Below are 18,833 nucleotides of genomic sequence, written 5' to 3'. Positions count from 1 at the left end.
AATAAATATTTCAGTGCATGTTTCTGGATAAGTCAAGAGATGCCACAAAACAATTTAACTTAAATATTTAATAGATACTCTCTTGCCTGAAGCAATATATTTGTGTTTTTCCCTCTGGATCAACTTACGTTCCGAAGCAGAATTTTTTAAGGTCTAAGTTTTAATTATAGTGGTTTCAAACTCTTTTGGATTGCTGATAAACTGTTCCACTTAAATTTATTAATGTCATAATATTTAAATTGTGAAATACAGAACATGTTTCTCCAGTGAGTCCTTTAAGATTCTATAAGGAACTTAACTTCCTAGTCTCAAAAAGCTGAGAAGCCCTCATAAGATTCCAATTTCTAATATTTTAGAATCAGATTGGAAGCTTAGTTTTGCCTTTTTACTAATTCATTGTTGATTGAGATAGGCAGAGATTATCCTTTTAAATAATCTGATTATAGTTCAGAATTTTTTCCCAAACATTAAGGGCACTGACCAGGGATGTAAGTTTAAAAGATTTCTTTCCAATCTAATAGTATTCACAGGTATTATTCTATTTCAGTGATGTTTATTAAGTTCTGTTCCATATTAAACCAATGTGCATTAGGTAGTTGTACTTAATTTAAAAAAAAAAAAAACAAAAAAAACCATCAGAAGTAGGAAGCCTGCCAATCAAATTAGTGGGGCCACCAGACGATCGAGGTGCTAAAGGAGCACTCTAGGAAGATAAGGCCATTATGGAGAAGCTAAATTAATTCTTTGCATCAGTCTTCATTGAAAAGGACGAAAGGAAGATTCCCATGCCCGAGCCATTCTTTTTAGGTGACAAATCTGAGGAACTGTCCCAAATCGAAATGTCATTAGAGGCGCTTTTGGAACAAATAAATTAAACAGTAATAAGTCACCAGGACCACATGGTATTCACCAAAGAATTCCGAAGGAACTCAAATATGAAATAGCACTACTAAATGTGGTATGTAATCCATCATTTGAATCAGCTTCTGTATCAGGTGACTGGAGGATAGCTAATATGCCGCCAATTTTTTTAAAAGGCTCAAGAGGTGATCCTGGCAATTAAAGGCTGGTAAGCCTAACTTTAGTACTAGGCAAATTGGCATTATTTCCCTTTACAAAAGCCATGTTGACTCTTCCCCAATAAATCATGTTCATTTATGTGCCTGATAATTCTGTTCTTTACTATAGTTTCAACCAATCTATTAGAATTCTTTGAGGGGGTCATTAAACATGTGAATAAGGGTGACCCAGCAGATATAATGTACTTGTATTTTCAGAAAGCTTTTGACAAGGAGCCTCACCAAAGGCTTTTAAGCAAAGTAAGCGGTCATAGATAAGAGGGAAGGTCCTCTCATGGATCAGTAACTGGATAAAAAGACAGGAAACAAAGGGTAGAAATAAATGGTCTGTTTTAAGAATGGTGAGAGGTAAACTGCAGTGTCCCCCAGGGGTCTGTATTGGGACCTGTGTTTTTTCAACATAGCCATAAATCTGGAAAAAGTGTTAAACTGTGAGGTGGCAAAATTTGCAGATGCCACAAAATTACTCAAGATAGTTAAGTCCAAAGCAGACTGTGAAGAGTCACAAAGGGAATCTCACAAAACTGGATGACTGGGCAACAAAATGGGAGATCAAAGTCAATGTTGATAAATGCAAAGTAATACACATTGGAAAACACAATCCCAACTATACATATAAAATGATGGGGTTTAAATTAGCTGCGATCACTCACAAGAGAAATATTTGAGTCATTGTGGATAGTTCTCTGAAAACATCTGCTCAATGTATAGCAGCAGTCAAAAATGCTAAAAGAATGTTAGGCACCATTGGGAAAAGGACAGATAAGACTACAGTAAATATAAAACCACTATCTACATCCACAGTATGCCCATACCTTGAGTATGTATATTAGAAATAGAAATGGTACAGAGAAGGGCAGCAAAAATGATTAAGGGTATGGAACAGCCTCCATATGAAGAGAGATTAAGACAACTGGGACTTTTCAGCTTGGAAAAGAGATGACTAAGGAAGGATATGGTAGAGGTCTGTAAAATATTGACTGGTGTGGAGAAAGTGAATAAGGAAATGTTATTTACTTCTTCACATAACACAAAAACCAGGGGTCACCCAATGAAATTAACAGGCAGCATGTTTAAAACAAAGGAAATACTTCTTCACACAACATACACTCAATGGAGGGGACTCATTGCCATGGGATGTTGGTGGGAGGGATAGCTCAGTGGTTGGAGCATTGGCCTGCTAAACACAGGGTTGTGAGTTCAATCCTTGAGGGGGCCATTTAGGGCTCTGGGGCAAAATTGGGGATTGGTCCTGCTTTGAGCAGGGGGTTGGACTAGATGACCTCCTGAGGTGCCTTCCAACCCTGATATTCTATGATTCTATGTTGTGAATGCCAAAAGTATAACAGAGTTCAAAAAAGAATTAGGTAAGTTCATGGAGGATAGGGCCATCAACAGCTATTAGCCAAGATGGTCAGGAGTGCAACCCCATGCTCTGGGTGTCCCTAACCCGCTGACTGCCAGATGCTGGGACTGGACAACAGGGGATGGATCACTTGTGAATTGCCCTGCTCATTCCCTCTGAAGCAGGTGGCATTGGCTGCTGTTGGAAGACAGATACTGGGCTAGATGAAGCATTGGTCTGACCCCGTATGCCATTCTTATGTTCTTAATGTTTGTGGAATGAGCTGCAGTGGCCCAGTAATGTAATCTAAATTTTAGTCTGGAAAGCTCATCTCCTTCTCTAGACTCCAGCATTGTGATTGATTTTATCTGCAGGCATTTTTTATTACAAAATTGTCTGTGAGAATTTGAAATCTTTAAACAAGTTCAGTGTTGCCAATTCTGGGATTTTACCATGAATGTTGCAATACTTGGTGTTTTTCTCACCAACCCCAGCTGATGAATAATATTACCTGAGAACCTCTTCTTTCATTTCAGAAAAAGGTTCTAGCCCTCATAGTTGAAAAGGTTGAAAACAAGAATCCTAAAGGCTCTAAAACCAGAAGACAAATAAAAAAAAAGTGACTTTTTGTTCTTAAGACTCATGATTTTTAAATCAATGTCATAATTTTGGGGGCCTGAAACTTGATTTTTAAATGTTTGGAGTTGGCAGTACTGCAAATTGCAGAAGCTTTCTAAATAACTGATGCACACTGTTGTCAAATTTGAAAATCATTTTTCTTGCTCTTATTCACTAATATCACAAGATAATCTCTTAAAACCAGTTTTTGAAGTATACATTAGGTCTGGTATGTTAAATACTATTACTAATCAATTTAATTAGACTGGTGGAATCACTGAGACAAGTTCTTTTGCACATTTACAGTGGACTTTTTCTATTATTGTTCATTTTTGGTTGAAAAACACACAAAACAAATTCTACTAATTACCACGTTAGATTTGCCCTTGAGTTCTTCACTTTTTCTTTTAGGCCTGCCTTGGTTCTGCAACTGGTGGGTGGGCAGCCCCCTATACATGGGTGGAACCCCGCTGACTTTAATAGGAGTCAATTGAAGGACCATGGCCTTACTCTCTACCCTCATATTAACCTTATGAACCTATAAAAGTATCTCCACGCTAATTCTAGCTGCTAAGAGTTAATGTGTCAGAGTTTGGTTTCTCTCGATTATAGACAAGTTCTCTCTTACATTGCAAGATCAAGTGGCACAATGTCGTGCAGTTTGACATCAGCTCTTCTTAGGTCAAGAGAAGCCACAATAATCTTGATTAAAAACAAAAACAAATACACTATATTCCTAATCCTATGCATATGGATTCAAAACTATCTGATTTAGCACCAAAAATACGTGGGTGGCAATGTACAAAGAATTTTTAAACACAACAAACATGATTCTTAATTTGTCTTTTTATTTTCAGTTTCCTTTCCAATTGGAATAGGTTTCAGATTTATGTTTCCTTGAGTATGTTAATTTTATTAGGTTTATTGATAACTAATATTTTACAATTGCTTATTATTGTTGGGGTTTAAAAATATTAAGCTATTGGATCTTTTCCTCATATGTTTTTACATCTGCTCTTGTATCCATTTTCTTCTAAATTTGTTATATATGTGTAATGTGATAGAAACACCTGTATTTTCACTGTATTTTGTCCATAAACTTCTTAGTAAAATGTTATAGAAAAATATTTCATCAAACAAACATTTTAAAGTAAATATTTCATTGACTTCCATTAGTAATACACTATATACCCTTCAGTAATCGGACACAGTAGCAGCATTAGCAGAAATTTCACAGGATTACTTTTCAGATTTTGAGCAGAGTCATTTTTTTATATGTGGTGTTAATTAAAGAAAAGGTGGGGGGAGTAGTGGAAATGAACAAACTAACAAATAGATTCTTTGGAATTTCTTACAATGGTTCCAACGATGGCTTTCCAACTTATAACAAAAAGGCAGCACAGCTTGGACATTAGGCAGCTCTACAGTGAAATCAAACTAAGCAGCAGCAAAAATATTTATAAAGTTATGTATAATTTGAAATGAGAGGAATAGCCTATAACTTCCCCAATCCAAGGTTAGTTTAACTACAACATCACTGCTGAAATTTTATGAACGTTACTGCTTTGTAAAAACATTTTCCATATCTACAAAATTGTAGTCCTAAGGGACAGTGTGTGGACTATAGTTCTAAGGATCAGCTTGGGCAAACTACAAACATTTGTAGCCAGGAACAAACATGTTGAGAGTGTCCAGACTAGATCCCTTACCAATGTATTAACTATCTGGAGTTAACTGGCATTCTACAGGAGCCAAAAAAAAAAACTCTAGTGAAGACAAGGCCTTAGAAGAACATGGTGATGGAGCGTGGAGTTTTGGCCATGGGCTACTGAACACTGAGTTCTGACCTCATCATAGAAATCACGAACATACGTTCTGAAGGCACTTTTTACCAATTTACCTAAGTGACAAGGTTAAACTGAAGAGTAGCCACTAGCAAATATCATGCATGCTCCGATTTAGTTGCATTGATTAAAGTGTTGCCTGTGAGAGATTTTGAACAGCCTAATAAACCATTTGCAAAGAGGTGAGGTGTAGCATGTTGCACAAATCCGCCTGTGTGATACTACCAAGAGGGATCTTGTCCCCCAATATGCAGCGCAAATAAACAAACTTCCCAGAAGTTAAAGTGCCCAAATCACTCACACAGACATAAGGGAGAACTATGTATGTAGGTCCCCAATATCTGAACACCTCCCCGACATGAAGTTCATAACACTTCCTCTCCGTTATGAGGTATTATTCTTCCCATATTACAGATGCAGAGAGAGGAAGCCACCTGCCCAGAATCACACAGGAAGTCTGTGGCTGTTCCAAGTATAGATGCATAGACTCAGTTTATGAGACCACCCTTCCTCTAAGACTACTTACATAAACTTACACTGGCTTCCTTTTAACTACAAGCCTATCCTTCCTCTCTCTTTTGTGAGTGTGTATCGTTCCTTATCCACAACTAAAAAGAAATCAGCTATATGCAAGAAAAACTCTGAAAAATAAAAGGAGTAATTGTGGCACCTTAGAGACTAACAAATTTATTTGAGCATAAGCTTTCGTGAGCTACAGCTCACTTCATCGGATATATATTACAGATGCAGAGAGAGGAAGCCACCTGCACTGCTGCATCTGATGAAGTGAGCTGTAGCTCACGAAAGCATATGCTCAAATAAATTTGTTAGTCTCTAGGGTGTCACAAGTACTCCTTTTCTTTTTGAGAATACAGACTAACACAGCTGCTGCTCTGAAATCTGAAAAATAAATAATTCCTTCTGTTGTAAGTCAGTGTTCCTGTTCTTTCACCTCTGCTGTATTTAGTTAGGTTTTACTTCAAACATTCAAATCTACACCATTTTACTCATTTTGTGGCTGATTTTTTGCCAAGATATCATCAAAAGGATCATCTAGCTTTAATAATGATCTTCCACAGTAACTGTTAAATGCAGGGAGAAAAGGGAGGCAACCCTTTACTCTGAGAAACGAATACAGCTGAAGTGGGTGTCTCATGCTAGCTTTAATATCTAATATTACCCTCAAGAGAAAACCCCAGTGACTTCTTATAGTCAATTGGCTGGCCGGAGCCAGCTGTCACAATATTTCCCACTATATGTTAACCAGACATCTTATGTAGATTATTTTAATACTTAACATTAAAGAATGAATTTTAGAAAATCAAATGAAGATAAATTTATAAAAATCTTTACAAGAGAAAAAAACAATCTGATTTGTTCCTAAAGCAGGTAGAAAAATCATAGAAATTATGTGTGTTTTTTGAGGCACCCCACTGTCTTGAGACAATTTAATTTTTCTGTTGCATATAGTGACATACAACACATACAAGCCTGAAACAGGCAGAATCTTTTGGAGAGGCCAAGCAGAGAATAGCAGGCTTTTAAACTCAAAGTAATATAAAGAAGGTTGCACACAAAGTAATTTCTCTTCACATTATTACATTAAAGTATCTCATTAAAACACTTATTTCTATTTATTTTTAATTTCACAAAAGGTAATTATTCACACTGACTCTAGGCATTCTCATAGTTAAAAGAACACAATCATACAAGGAATTGGAAAACACAGAGGCAATCTATTCCAGGCAGCCCAACCTGGCACTACAAATCAATCCCTATAATCAAAGGAAAGGATCAAGTACGTCAAAGCTCAGTTCTCCCCCTGCACTTACCCTTCCCAAAAGTCTGAGAAAATATGTGTACTTTGTAGCTTGCTGTGAAGTCAACAAATCTGATAGGGGAATGAATGCCAGAATGGAGGGGCCCCCCTTCATAGGAAGCGTCCTATCATTAGCCCCATCTCCTTTAAATCAAGGAGTACACAACTCAACTGCCTCCATGCAGCAAGTGCAGCAGTACAGCAGGGACACAGCAGCAGCCTCCCAGGGAGGCAGATCCCAGGCCACTTGGGATATGTCTACACTGCAATTAAATACTTGCAGCTAGCCCACGTCAGCTGGCCCGTGTCAACTGGCTCAGGCTTGTGGCTATAAAATTGCAGCGTAGATGGTTCGGCTCAGGTTGGAGCCCAGGTTCTGGGACCCTTCCCACCTTGTACGGTTCCTAGAGTTCGGGCTCCAGCCCAAGTCCAAGTGTCTACACTGCAATTTTACAGTACTGTGAGCCCGAGTCAGCTGATACAGGCCAGCTGACCTGAGCTATTTGCCAGCCATGGGTGCTTAATTGCAGTGTAGACATACACGTAGGGCTTTATAGGCCAAAACCAGCACCTTAAATTCCATCTAGAAACCAACAGGCAATTAGGTTTGATACCCTTAGGGGGAACTGCTAATACTTAAATATATAGCATAAATATTTGATTTTAAACAAGAAATTGAGCATAGTTAAGAATCAAAAAGCAATATAAAGTTAGAGAGCCTCAAAAAATGAGCATATTAAGTGCAAAAGCCATAATTTGTTATACACATAGTGTAGACACTTACAGAAGGACTTTGATGAGTTAAGTATCTTCAACAATATGTGCACAAAATTATATTTACATTTCACAGAAAACAAATACATCAGAGAGCATCCAAAACAGGAAGCATTAACGAAAGCCTTCAAATCCATAGCTGTATCAAAAAAAGCAGATTGGATTGTAGTCTGCATGGCATTGATAAATCAGATGCGAGTTTATCAGTGAGGCCTTCCATGTCAACATACCGATATGGTATCAAGTTCCTGTTTAACCCTCTCAGATTTTCGTTAAACTTGGCCAGTAGAGCAGGTTTGCAATAAACAAGAGAAATTTCACAAGAAAATTTCTATTAGCAGATTTTCAAGTGTTCAGCCACTCATTCCTCTAAAATAATACTTCACAAAATTTACTTGATATCTTGCTAATCACTGTTTAATTTAGAAATACCCCTGTGCTACAGTTGAAGATGTTTCTGTGTCAATGCTTACAAGTTGTGCACTTCTTTTTACATTCGTTGCTAGCCATCAGAGCCAATAAACAGCGCATGAACTTATGTAAGGCATCGGAAGTGGTGTTTCTGTTTCTAGTGTTGAGCTATAGAGGTAACAGAGCTAACTTTCCTCCACAAACATCCTGACAAGACAATCTGTTTCAAAGAATGGGTGAATAGAAGAATATTAGAAAATGCAGAATTATTGGATAAATGGGGTTTCTACTAAAGCCATTGCATATTTTGCCATTGAAACACCAGCAGAACAGGGCTGAATCTGCAGCAACTAACAAGCAGTCCCATATTGACTACAATGGGACTACCCCCTTTAACAAAATTACATATGCGAGTCTTCATAAGATTGTGCTCTATATCTGTATTATGCTTTGTTGTTTTAACACTACAAACAAAAACAGGATGTGCAGGACCTTTCATATAGCCTTTTAGGAGTATACCCATCAGAACCTGATTGCTTTGGCATCAGTTTTCATTCCAAAAGCACTGCTATAGAGTACAGAGTCAGGCCCACAGTACTGTACTATCAGAACTTCAAAAGTCATCACTTTATCCTCCTTTATATCCATTTTAAAAGGTCCTTTGGTGTGATGCCTACAAATCACTACCATTGGTTACACTGGTGACCACCTGAAACTTCCAACACCTCTATGACTACTTACTTATGCAAACACCCAAATCTCTGCTCTTGTCTTATCCTCCCTCTTCTCCATCTCTGTTGATTCACCTGTTTAGTATTTAGAGAATGTGATTGTTAGCCCTCTGGATCAGGGGCTGGCTCTGTTATTTGTTCAAATCCTCTAATCCCTTTGTAGGGATTAAGGCAATACAACAAAGAAATAACAGTAAATTCTCCACTGCCTAGCACTTTGTGTATTTATTTACACCTAAACGAAATGGATGTAAATGCTACCCTTCTGGTTTGGTAACATTTTACACCCACTTTGCCCATGTAAATGACAATACAAGATGCAAAATAGTGGGCAGTCAGACCCTGCATTTATTATATGTATAGACCAGCGGTTCTCAAACTGTGAGTCATGAACCCGTATTAATGGGGTCACCAGAGCTGATGACAGACTTACTGGGGCCCAGGGCCAAAGCCCAAACCCCATCGCCCAGCACTGAAGCCCGAGCCCCACTCCCTGGATGGTGGAGCTCAGGTTACAGGTCCCACCCCCACGTGAGGATGAAGACTTTGTGTTTCGGCTTTCCTCCACTCACCCCTGGGACAGTAGGGCTCGGGTGGGCTCAGGCTTCAGTCCCCCCCTCCTGGGGTCATGTAGTAATTTTTGTTGTCAGAAAGGGGTTGCTGTGCAATGAAGTTTGAGAACCCCTAGTACAGACTAGACTCAGTTCAGGAGAGGCTGGTATTTCCAACAGACACAGCCTTTATCAGCTCCTCTGGAACACGACATTTATTTACACTATCTGCTTAATTAGGAAATATTTATTTATCCTTATTTCAAAGTACTGCAGAAAAATATTTGCCAAACGACATTATAGTTTATTCAGCTATAATATGATTTTTTACTGCTAGAATTTTCTCCACTCACTTACTTAAGAGTATTGTTTTGACACAACTGAGAATGGAAGGGTTTTTACTAAGCAGTTTATATCCAAGATTGAACCAATCTTTAATAGGTTATAATCTGATAGTGAAAATCAGATGGATTTTAAATATGTAGTTTTTATTTTAAAACTATCAGTAGCTACATCTTATGAGATGCTAACACAAAACTAAGTCTTCAACTCTATACATGGCAGCAAACACTATTCACAGATAAATATTAAACTTCTGCTGGATTTGTGAGGTAAGCTCATATACTACATATGCCAATAGCTATGCTGATAAACGAAGCATGCAAGAGTATGAACAAAGTAGTAAATAAAAAGTTCCTACTGAGAATGTGGTTAGTTCACTAAGATCTTAATTTTTTTTAAATATACATTGAATATCTGCCCGAGGGAGTGTCATGTGTAGGCACCCCCAGCACAAGAGAAAAAGTGACCATGCTCCTGAAGATGTTTTAGAGAAAACTTGGCATTTGATCAGCGCCTCCAGTGAAATGTGAACTATTAACACAGTATATTCCATCAAAACCTGGATGTTCAACTGGGAAGCACTGGTTAATTTGGAATGGAATGACTCAATTACAGAGAATTAGGCCTCACCCACAACACTGAATACTATGTTGCTACAATTTCTAGAGAACGAGGTTAGCGTCCTATGGAGGTTATAGTCTAACCACAGCACATGCCAAAGATTTGAACTGAGAGGAAAGATTGGATGTGACCAGTTTCCTCAAAAAACAGCATGTGCGCCGATCCACCCAAACACTCATGTTCTTATAAAGGACCTGGGAAAATCGGCTAAACAGAAACCTGTTTGTCAATCAGAAAGGTCACACATATTTGAAGAATAGATCTCAGAGATACCAGGAAAGTGCTATGAGAAAGGATTCAACCTGAGGAGAATACCAACTACAGTGTAAGGCAGTGGTTCCCAAACTGGGGTTTGTGAACCCCTGGGGTTTCACAAAATGTTACAGGGGGTTCTCGGGAAAAAATTCCCTAATGGTGGACAGAGCTGTCCCTAGGGACTCTGGGCAGCATGGAGCCAGCAGCCTGGAGCCCCTGGACTTCCAAGAGCTAAGTAGATCAGAGCAAGCATATCTATCACACTGAGAAGATTTAAACTTCAAGACTCTTTATAATAAATAGAAAGGGAGGTGGATATTTTTTGCTGTTTTTAAAATTAAATAGGCAGCTACTATTGTTTTTAAAATGATTATGAAGACCAAGTTTAAGCTTTGTTGTAACGTGTGTTGTTTGCCTGGACTGCTCAAGACCTGAATTCTTGTGTAGGAGGAACTCTTTGAGTTGACTTTTTAAATACCTTCATGCTGTTTCATATCTGATACTCCTTGATGAAACGGAAGAGCCTTGTCTTATAACAGGCTTATTCAAAGTGATACAAGCTACAAAAGTGAGATCTTGGAAGAGTGTTGCCGTTTTCATAATATAAAAAAATACTGTAATATAAATAATAATTAGTAATAAATAGCGTGTAATAAGCATGTCATAAAAACAAATTTTATATTTCCACAATCACTGCTTTTATCATTTATACTCAGGTAAAGGAGAAAAATCCCTGGAAATATTAATTTTTAGGAGGGGGTTCGCGAGACTTGACATTTCAGTGAAAGGGGTTCACAGGTTGTTAAGTTTGGGAACCACTGGTGTAAGGGAAGGGAGCAAATACTTGGAGTAACAGGGGTGGCAGATATAGATAGTCTTCAAAGTAGATGGGAGGCACTGCAGGTTATGGGGAGGGGGAGAAGAGAGGGCTGCACTAGCTAGGAGAGAAGCTTGTCTAGTATGATGATTATCACCCTCTTAATACTTTTAGACAGAAAGAAAATCTGACTGGTCCCCACATGCAGGAAGAGCAGGCTGGAAGACTGGTGTGTGTTCAGAAAAAGGAAGCAAAGCAAGTCCCCATTATCACAGTGAGAAACACTCTCAAGGCAATCCCTGTAACTACTAAATCCTCCTGTACAATTAAAAAGAATTTGCACACACACACCGCTGAAAAACACTTCAACTGAACCCCCAAATTACCCAATCCCTATATGGAAATACCCTATCACCCCTCTTAATTTCCAAACCCTGTTCCTTCCATCCAAGAGCCCTGAGCCATCTTCCTGACATCAAAAATCTTTCATCCCACCACTGCGGCCCTCAGAGAAGAGAAATGGAATGGAGTTTAAGAAACTGGACTAGTTCTCAGGAAAGAGGGGTTTGTTCCTAGCTCAGCCACAGACATCCTGAGTGACCTTGGGCAAGACCCTTATTCTCTCTCAAAGCCTTACCTCCCTACCTCACAGGGTGTGAGGATATATATACACACACTAATGTTTGTGATGTACTACTCAGATACTACAGTAGCCCAGCACCACAGAAAAGCCTGCTAACAAAAACATTTAGTCCTAGCAGTTATGCCTGCTCCTCCCCTTCTTCCAGTTTACCCATTTGAAGGGCCACACCTTCATTTCTGGTTATTTGAAAGGCCTCCTCCTTGTGATAAAGGCTTTTCACTATACTCCAAAGAGACATGTAAATCTCACTCCATTTTGCTAGGTAATTCATTCAGTTTGGGGTATCGCTCATCAAACGGACCCAGCTTGGCAGTGGTGCAGAGATGACTTCTGTCGATGTACAAAGACAAGAGCTGGCTGACTGGGCAGGGGGCTTTCATGCCGAGGGGCAGGTGCAGGTCGGGGGAACGATGGCTCCTCCGCACGCCGCCCCCGGGCACCCTGCTCCGCAGCGCCTTTGTTTGCAAGGGCAGTTACGTTTGCGGAAGTCCATGCCCGGGCGGTGCGGCAGCTTCCACATTACAAAACAAATACGAACCGGGTTACTCCGTCTCACCTCCCCGAGCTGTGGCTCCAATGGTGGACCGGGCAGCACGCAAAGCCCCGTGTCCGCCACAGCCAGGGCGGGGAGAGAAAGGGATGGGGTCAAACGCACGTAAACGAACCATCCTCTGGAATAAGGCAACAGCAGCTGCCGGCACGAGTCTGGGAACCAACGGAGTCACACCAGAAACAAGTCACTGCCAGCCCCCCCCGGGCACCCCCCGCCAGCCCCCCCCCGGGCACCCCCCCCAGCCCCCCCCCGGGCACCCCCCGCCAGCCCCCCCCGGGCACCCCACCCAGCCTGCCCAGGGCCTCCAGTTCTCAGCCAGCGGCAGGCGCAGCAAGCCGGGGCAGATTTCCCTGCTTTCCCCCGAGTGCGTGTGAAGGCGACGGGCAATGACTCACCTCGTGCGGGGGGGGGGGGGGTCCTCACAGCCTCTTCCCTCGCGCTGCTGCTGCTGCTGCTGCAGGGGGCCGCGCACCATGCACCATCCCCCGCCGCCGCCGCCGCCAGCTCCTCTGCGCACGAGCGCTGCGGAGCTCAGCAGCCGACCCGACCTCCAGCGGCTGCTGCTGCACGGTGCCGGCTGGAGCCACAGCGCGGAGGGCAGGGCCCGACCCAGAGTCAGCCGGGACTCCGCCCTCCCGGCGCTCCGCGCCCCGCACGCCAGGGGGCAGGCCTGGCACAGCGTGGAGCGCCCTCCCGCGGCGTGGGCCGGGGCACGGAGCAGCGAGCTGGGCACATCTGCCCTGTAACAGCCTGCCCGGGGGCCGCCTTAACCCTGCCCCGGTCCGGCCAGGCGCGGGGGTATAGGTGAAAGCCTCGGATCTCCGCCTTCATCACCCCCTACCGACACCCCTTGGGGTATCCACCCTCATCACCCCCTACCGACACCTCCTGTGGTGTCTGCCCTCACCATCTGGTACTGACACCCCCTGTGATATCTGTCCCTCCTCATCCCCGACCAGCACCCCCTGTGGTATCCACCCTCATCATCCCCTACCCCCAGCACCCCCTGTGGTATCCACCCTCATCATCCCCTACCCCCAGCACCCTCTGTGGTATCCACCCTCATCATCCCCTACCCCCAGCACCCCCTGTGGTATCCACCCTCATCATCTGGTACCGACATCCCTTGTAGTAGCCATCCTCATCATCTGGTACCGACAGCCCCTGTAGTGTCCGCCCCTCATCATCTGGTACCAACACCCCCTGTGGTATCTGCCCCTCATCACCCCCTACCGACACCCCCTGTGGTATCCACCCTCATCATCTGGTACCGACATCCCTTGTAGTATCCATCCTCATCATTTGGTACTGACAGCCCCTGTGGTGTTCAACCGACACCCCCTGTGGTATCCGTCCTCATCATCTGGTACCGACACCCCCTGTGGTATCCGTCATCATCTGGTACCAACAGCCCCTGTAGTGTCCGCCCCTCATCATCTGGTACCAACACCCCCTGTGGTATCTGCCCCTCATCACCCCCTACCGACACCCCCTGTGGTATCCACTCTCATCATCTGGTACCGACAGCCCCTGTGGTGTCTGCCCCTCATCTCCTCCTACCAACATACCCTGTGGTTTCTGCCCCTCATCATTGCTACCGACATTCCCTGTGGTATATGCCCTTCATCACTACCTACCAACACCCCCTGTGTATCCACTCTCATCACCCCATATCAACACCCTGAGTGATCTCCACCCTGATCATTCAATACTGACACCCCCATGTGATATCCACCCTTGATCACCCAGAACTGACAGGCACTGTAATATCTGCCCCCATCCCTCAGTACTGACACTCGGGGGATATCTGCCCATATCAGACAGTGCCAACTCCCTATATGATATCTAACTAGGATTATCCAGTACCAACATACCATGCATGGATCACCCCATACCATTATTCCACGTGATATCTGCCCCAATCACCTAGTACCAATACCCCGCTTGATATCCACCCTTAATCACCTTGTACTAATACCCCAGGTGATATCTGCCAGTGTCACTGATCATCCAATACCAACAATTCATGTAAGGTGACCAGATAAGTGTGAAAAATTGGGACACTTTTTCTGCCTGTGAAAGACATCAGGTCACCCTAAACCAATGTGATATCAGCCATTGACAGGGGTGAAAGTAAGTCAAGTGACTTACCCGTACACTGGGGCCAGCTCCGGCCCCTGGAAGGGGCGGGGCCTAGGGTGGAAAGGGTGGGTCTGAGGGGGTCAGAGCCAGCCCCTGCCCACCCTGTAAGGTAAGTGACCCCCGTCCTTTTCCTTCTCTTCCTCCCCCACCGGGGTAGCAGCAGCAGCCTGGGGACCCGGGGGCTATTTAAAGGGCCCGGGGCTCCCCTGCTTCTACTGCCCCGGTCCTTTAAATAGCCGCCAGAGCCCTGGGAAAGCGACGGGGCTCCAGTGGCTATTTAAAGGACTGGGGCGGCAGTGGCAGCTGGAGCCCCAGGCCCTTTAAATTGCCCCCTGGGGAAGCCGGGCTGCACCAGGGCGTACCAGCTTACTTTCACCTCTGGCCACTGATCATCCAGTACCAACACCCTGTGTGATCTTCTCCACGTATTAACTAGTACTGATGCCTGTGTGATACCCTCCACAGATTAGCCAGTACCAGGACCCCATGCAATCCGTAGTGGTTGAACTAATCAGCTAGTTCCCCGCACATTATGTAATATCTAGGGGTGTCCAGCGATTAAAAAAATTAATCACGCTTAATCACACGATTAATTTTTTTAATCGTGATTAATCATGTGATTAATCGCACTGTTAATAATAGAATACCATTTATTTAAATATTTTGGATGTTTTCTACATTTTCAAATATATTTATTTTAATTACAAAATAGAATACAAAGTGTACAATGCTCACTTTATATTTATTTTTGATTACAAGTATTTGCACTGTAAAGAAACAAAAGAAATAATATTTTTCAATTCACCTAATACAAGTACCCTAGTGCAATCTCTTTATCATGAAAGTTGAACTTACAAATGTAGAATTATGTACAAAAAAACTGCATTCAAAAATAAAACAATGTAAAATTTTAGAGCCTGCAAGTCCACTCAGTTCTACTTCTTGTTCAGCCAATCGCTCAGACAGACAAGTTTGTTTACATTTACAGGAGATAATGCTGCCCACTTCTTGTTTACAATGTCACCTGAAAGTGAGGACAGGTGTTCTCATGGCACTGTTGTAGCTGGCATTGCAAGATATTTACATGCCAGATACGCTAAACATTCATATGTCCCTTCATGCTTCAACCACCATTCCAGAGGACATGCTTCCACACTGATGACGGATTCTGCTTGATAACAATCCGAAGTGGTATGGACCGATGCATGTTCATTTTCACTATCTGAGTCAGATGCCACCAGCAGAAGATTGATTTTCTTTTTTGGTGGTTTGGGTTCTGTAGTTTCCGCATTGGAGTGTTGCTCTTGTAAGACTTCTGAAAGCATGCTCCACACCTCATCCCTCTCAGATTTTGGAAGGCACTTCAGATTCTTAAACCTTGGGTTGAGTGCTGTAGCTATTTTTAGAAATCTCACATTGGTATCTTCTTTGTGTTTTGTCAAATCTGCAATGAAAGTGTTCTTAAAACAAACAACATGTACTGGGTCATCATCCAAGACTGCTATAACATGAAATATATGGCAGAATGCAGGTAAAACAGAGCAGGGGACATAAAATTCTCCCCCAAGGAGTTCTACCCCAGTCACAAATTTAATTAACACGTTATTTTTTTAACGAGTGTCATCAGCATGGAAGCATGTCCTCTGGAATGGTGGCCGAAGCATGAAGAAGCATACAAATGTTTAGCATATCTGGCATGTAAATACCTTGCAATGCCAGCTAAAAAAGTGCCATGCAAATGCCTGTTCTCACTTTCTGGTGACATTTTAAATAAGAAGAGAGCAGCATTATCTGCTGTAAATGTAAACAAACTTGTTTGTCTTAGCAATTGACAGAACAAGAAGTAGGACCGAGTGGACTGGTAGGCTCTGAAGTTTTACATTGTTTTGTTTTTGAGTTAATCCCGTGAGTTAACTGTGATTAATTGACAGCCCTAGTAATATCCAACCACTAATCAACGAGTAGCAGCATCTGTCCAAAATCTGCCACAAATCAGTACTGGGAACGCCATAATATCCTCCACAAATCAGTCAATAGTGACATCCAGATAGCATTTCATCACTAATTAGCCATTACTGGCACTCACACACATTTTCTACCACAAATCATTCAGGACTGCCAGTATGCCATGTTCAGCAAAAATTGACCAGAGTTGGCACCTATATTGTGCTATTTTGACAGTAAAGGAAATAAGAGCTTCAAAATAAATGTTTACTCTCACTATCATTTATGCTTAAATTAAGCATCTTTTAGTCTTGGCCATATCTTTTAGATTGCAAGTGTTATCCTGACTCTCCAGCCTCCATGATGTGTGTCTCCAGATACTCTGTCTTCAGGATTTTGGTTCTATCTGTACCTGATACAACCTGTGCTAGCTAGTCTTGGCTACAGGTCTGACCGAATAAAATAATTAGCTCTGCCCAGAGGCTGCTGCTTTCTGCCAGTAGGCATACAAATAAGAAAACAATAAAATGCTATGGAGTTCTAAGAAAAGTGCTGGACGCAGTCAGGATCAGGAAATACTAGGGCAGTACTTTTTAAGGAGCAACAATATGCATTGCTGCTGCACCACTTTAACTGTCAGAAGGGGAAGAGCTTTTGGCAAAAGTTCAATCTGATTTTACCTGAGTTATTCTGGCATATCACAGTTCATCACCATGGTAGCAATTGGGCTGTCACAAACAGTTGATTATATCATAGCATGACTCAACCAAACTTGGATGGCGTGGCTGAATAGAAAAGGCAAATTTTCCATGCACAAAACTTATAGTAATCAGAAATTACAGGAAAATAAATGCAGTGTGTGTGTGTGTATACTTTTTTCTGGAATATGGCAGTATGCAGAATTAAATTAATTTGGAGTCCAATCTTGCAGTCCATTTTCAAGAAAAATTCCACTGAAGCCAATGGGAAATTTCCCTCCACAAGGATTGTCATTTTGAGCCTTTTAGGTTTAAAGAAATGCTCTTGGAATGCTTCGGAAAGCCCAAGACAGCCCAAAGCCTCAGACCTCTCTCACTTTTACAGCATTTCCTGCTGTTTGGAAGTAAGTACTATCAACTACATGCTACAATGCGTAATTTTGCTTTAATTAGTATTGTTACAGACATACATAAAAGCAGAGACAAAAGAGTTAAGAAACATGGGAAGGGAAGAAACACTCAGTTTTTAGACGAGATCTGAAAATAGTACAAAAGTCAATGCGGCAAAGAGATATCAGAATCCTGGCACGACCTACAAAGGAGATGGCTCTTGGCTCCAACAGTGGCAAGTCTGTCTGAAATGCTAGAAAGGTGATCAGTGCTAGATGAAAGGAAAGAAACAATCAGGAGAAGATAAGATTTCATGTAGTAGGCAGGACTGAGGGAGAACATCCTGAATGGAACAGGAAGTTAATGAAACTAAGGGTATGACTATACTGGCAAGTTTCTGTGCCACAAGTTATACCACTTTTATTAAAACGCTGAAATTAAACCACTGTTGCATCTCCACTGTCCTCCTTGATCAGTTGCCAAGAGAAAACAGGACAAATGTCCACTTTTGCCAAAAAGTGGGGTGCAGAGGAACGTGCAGGGGGACAGCAGTGATGCTAGCCCCGCAAGGCGGGGCAGGGCTCTGGTAGGGGGCAGGCAGGGCTTGAGCGAGCAGTGATGCTAGTCCCAGCTCCACATGGGGGACAGGCAGGACTTGGGAGAGCTGTGATGCCAGCCCCAGTCTTTTGGAAATATGGTCACCCTATCTTGTATGTGCATTGCTGCTCATTTGAGCCCTGCCTGCCCCGTGGGAGGGAACGGGGGCTCTGACGAGTGGCTTGGTCCAGCCCTGTAGTGTGGGGGAGGGCTCGGGCCCGCCCCATGCAGTGTCCCTTTTTCCCTTTGGGAAATATGGTCACCCTATTAAGGAAGGAAGTTGAGAGAAAGCTACACATTTACAGAGTCAAAGTAGACAGAGAGGGTGGAATCATTTAAAGTTTTAACACCATATGTGCACTAGAGTATCCTCACTGTAAAGATGATAACTAGGGTTATCGGTAAAAATAATAAATTGGAGAGAGAACAAAGAGTATGTCTTTACTGCAGTTAGCCAGATGATTGGCACCAGGGGTTAGCTTTGCCCCGTGTGAGCAATCACACTGCAAAATCCTACCCGAGTTATGGTGCACTCACTGACTGCATCCTCAGGGCTTCTGTGGGCACAGCCAAAGGTTCTTAATGTAAGGGGATGGTTGCCCTTTACTAAAACTTAGTGAGGGGTTTTGGTTGGCCATTTCCCAGTACCAAAGAAAGCG

The 18,833-nt window shown here is 42.4% G+C and overlaps 1 protein-coding gene across 3 annotated transcripts in view; it reads right to left on the bottom strand.

Annotated features, from left to right (window-relative positions):
• MFSD6 (major facilitator superfamily domain containing 6) overlaps positions 1-12,890 on the bottom strand; it is a 40,706-nt gene extending 27,816 nt beyond the window's left edge. For 2 of the 3 annotated variants that reach the window (XM_073306189.2, XM_073306193.2), the window contains exon 1: positions 12,799-12,890. The gene's annotated coding sequence lies outside the window, so the exon portion shown is untranslated. Of the gene's footprint in view, positions 1-12,406; positions 12,553-12,798 lie in introns of those variants that run through there. The other variant, XM_073306192.2, reaches the window with a different exon arrangement.
• Positions 12,891-18,833: the final 5,943 nt, after the last annotated feature.

The sequence above is a fragment of the Lepidochelys kempii genome, chromosome 11 (assembly GCF_965140285.1).
Source record: "Lepidochelys kempii isolate rLepKem1 chromosome 11, rLepKem1.hap1, whole genome shotgun sequence".
In the NCBI taxonomy this organism is placed as follows: Eukaryota; Metazoa; Chordata; order Testudines; family Cheloniidae; genus Lepidochelys; species Lepidochelys kempii.
The sequence above is the reverse complement of the archived record's forward strand: the minus strand, read 5'-3'. Positions and strand labels throughout refer to the sequence as shown.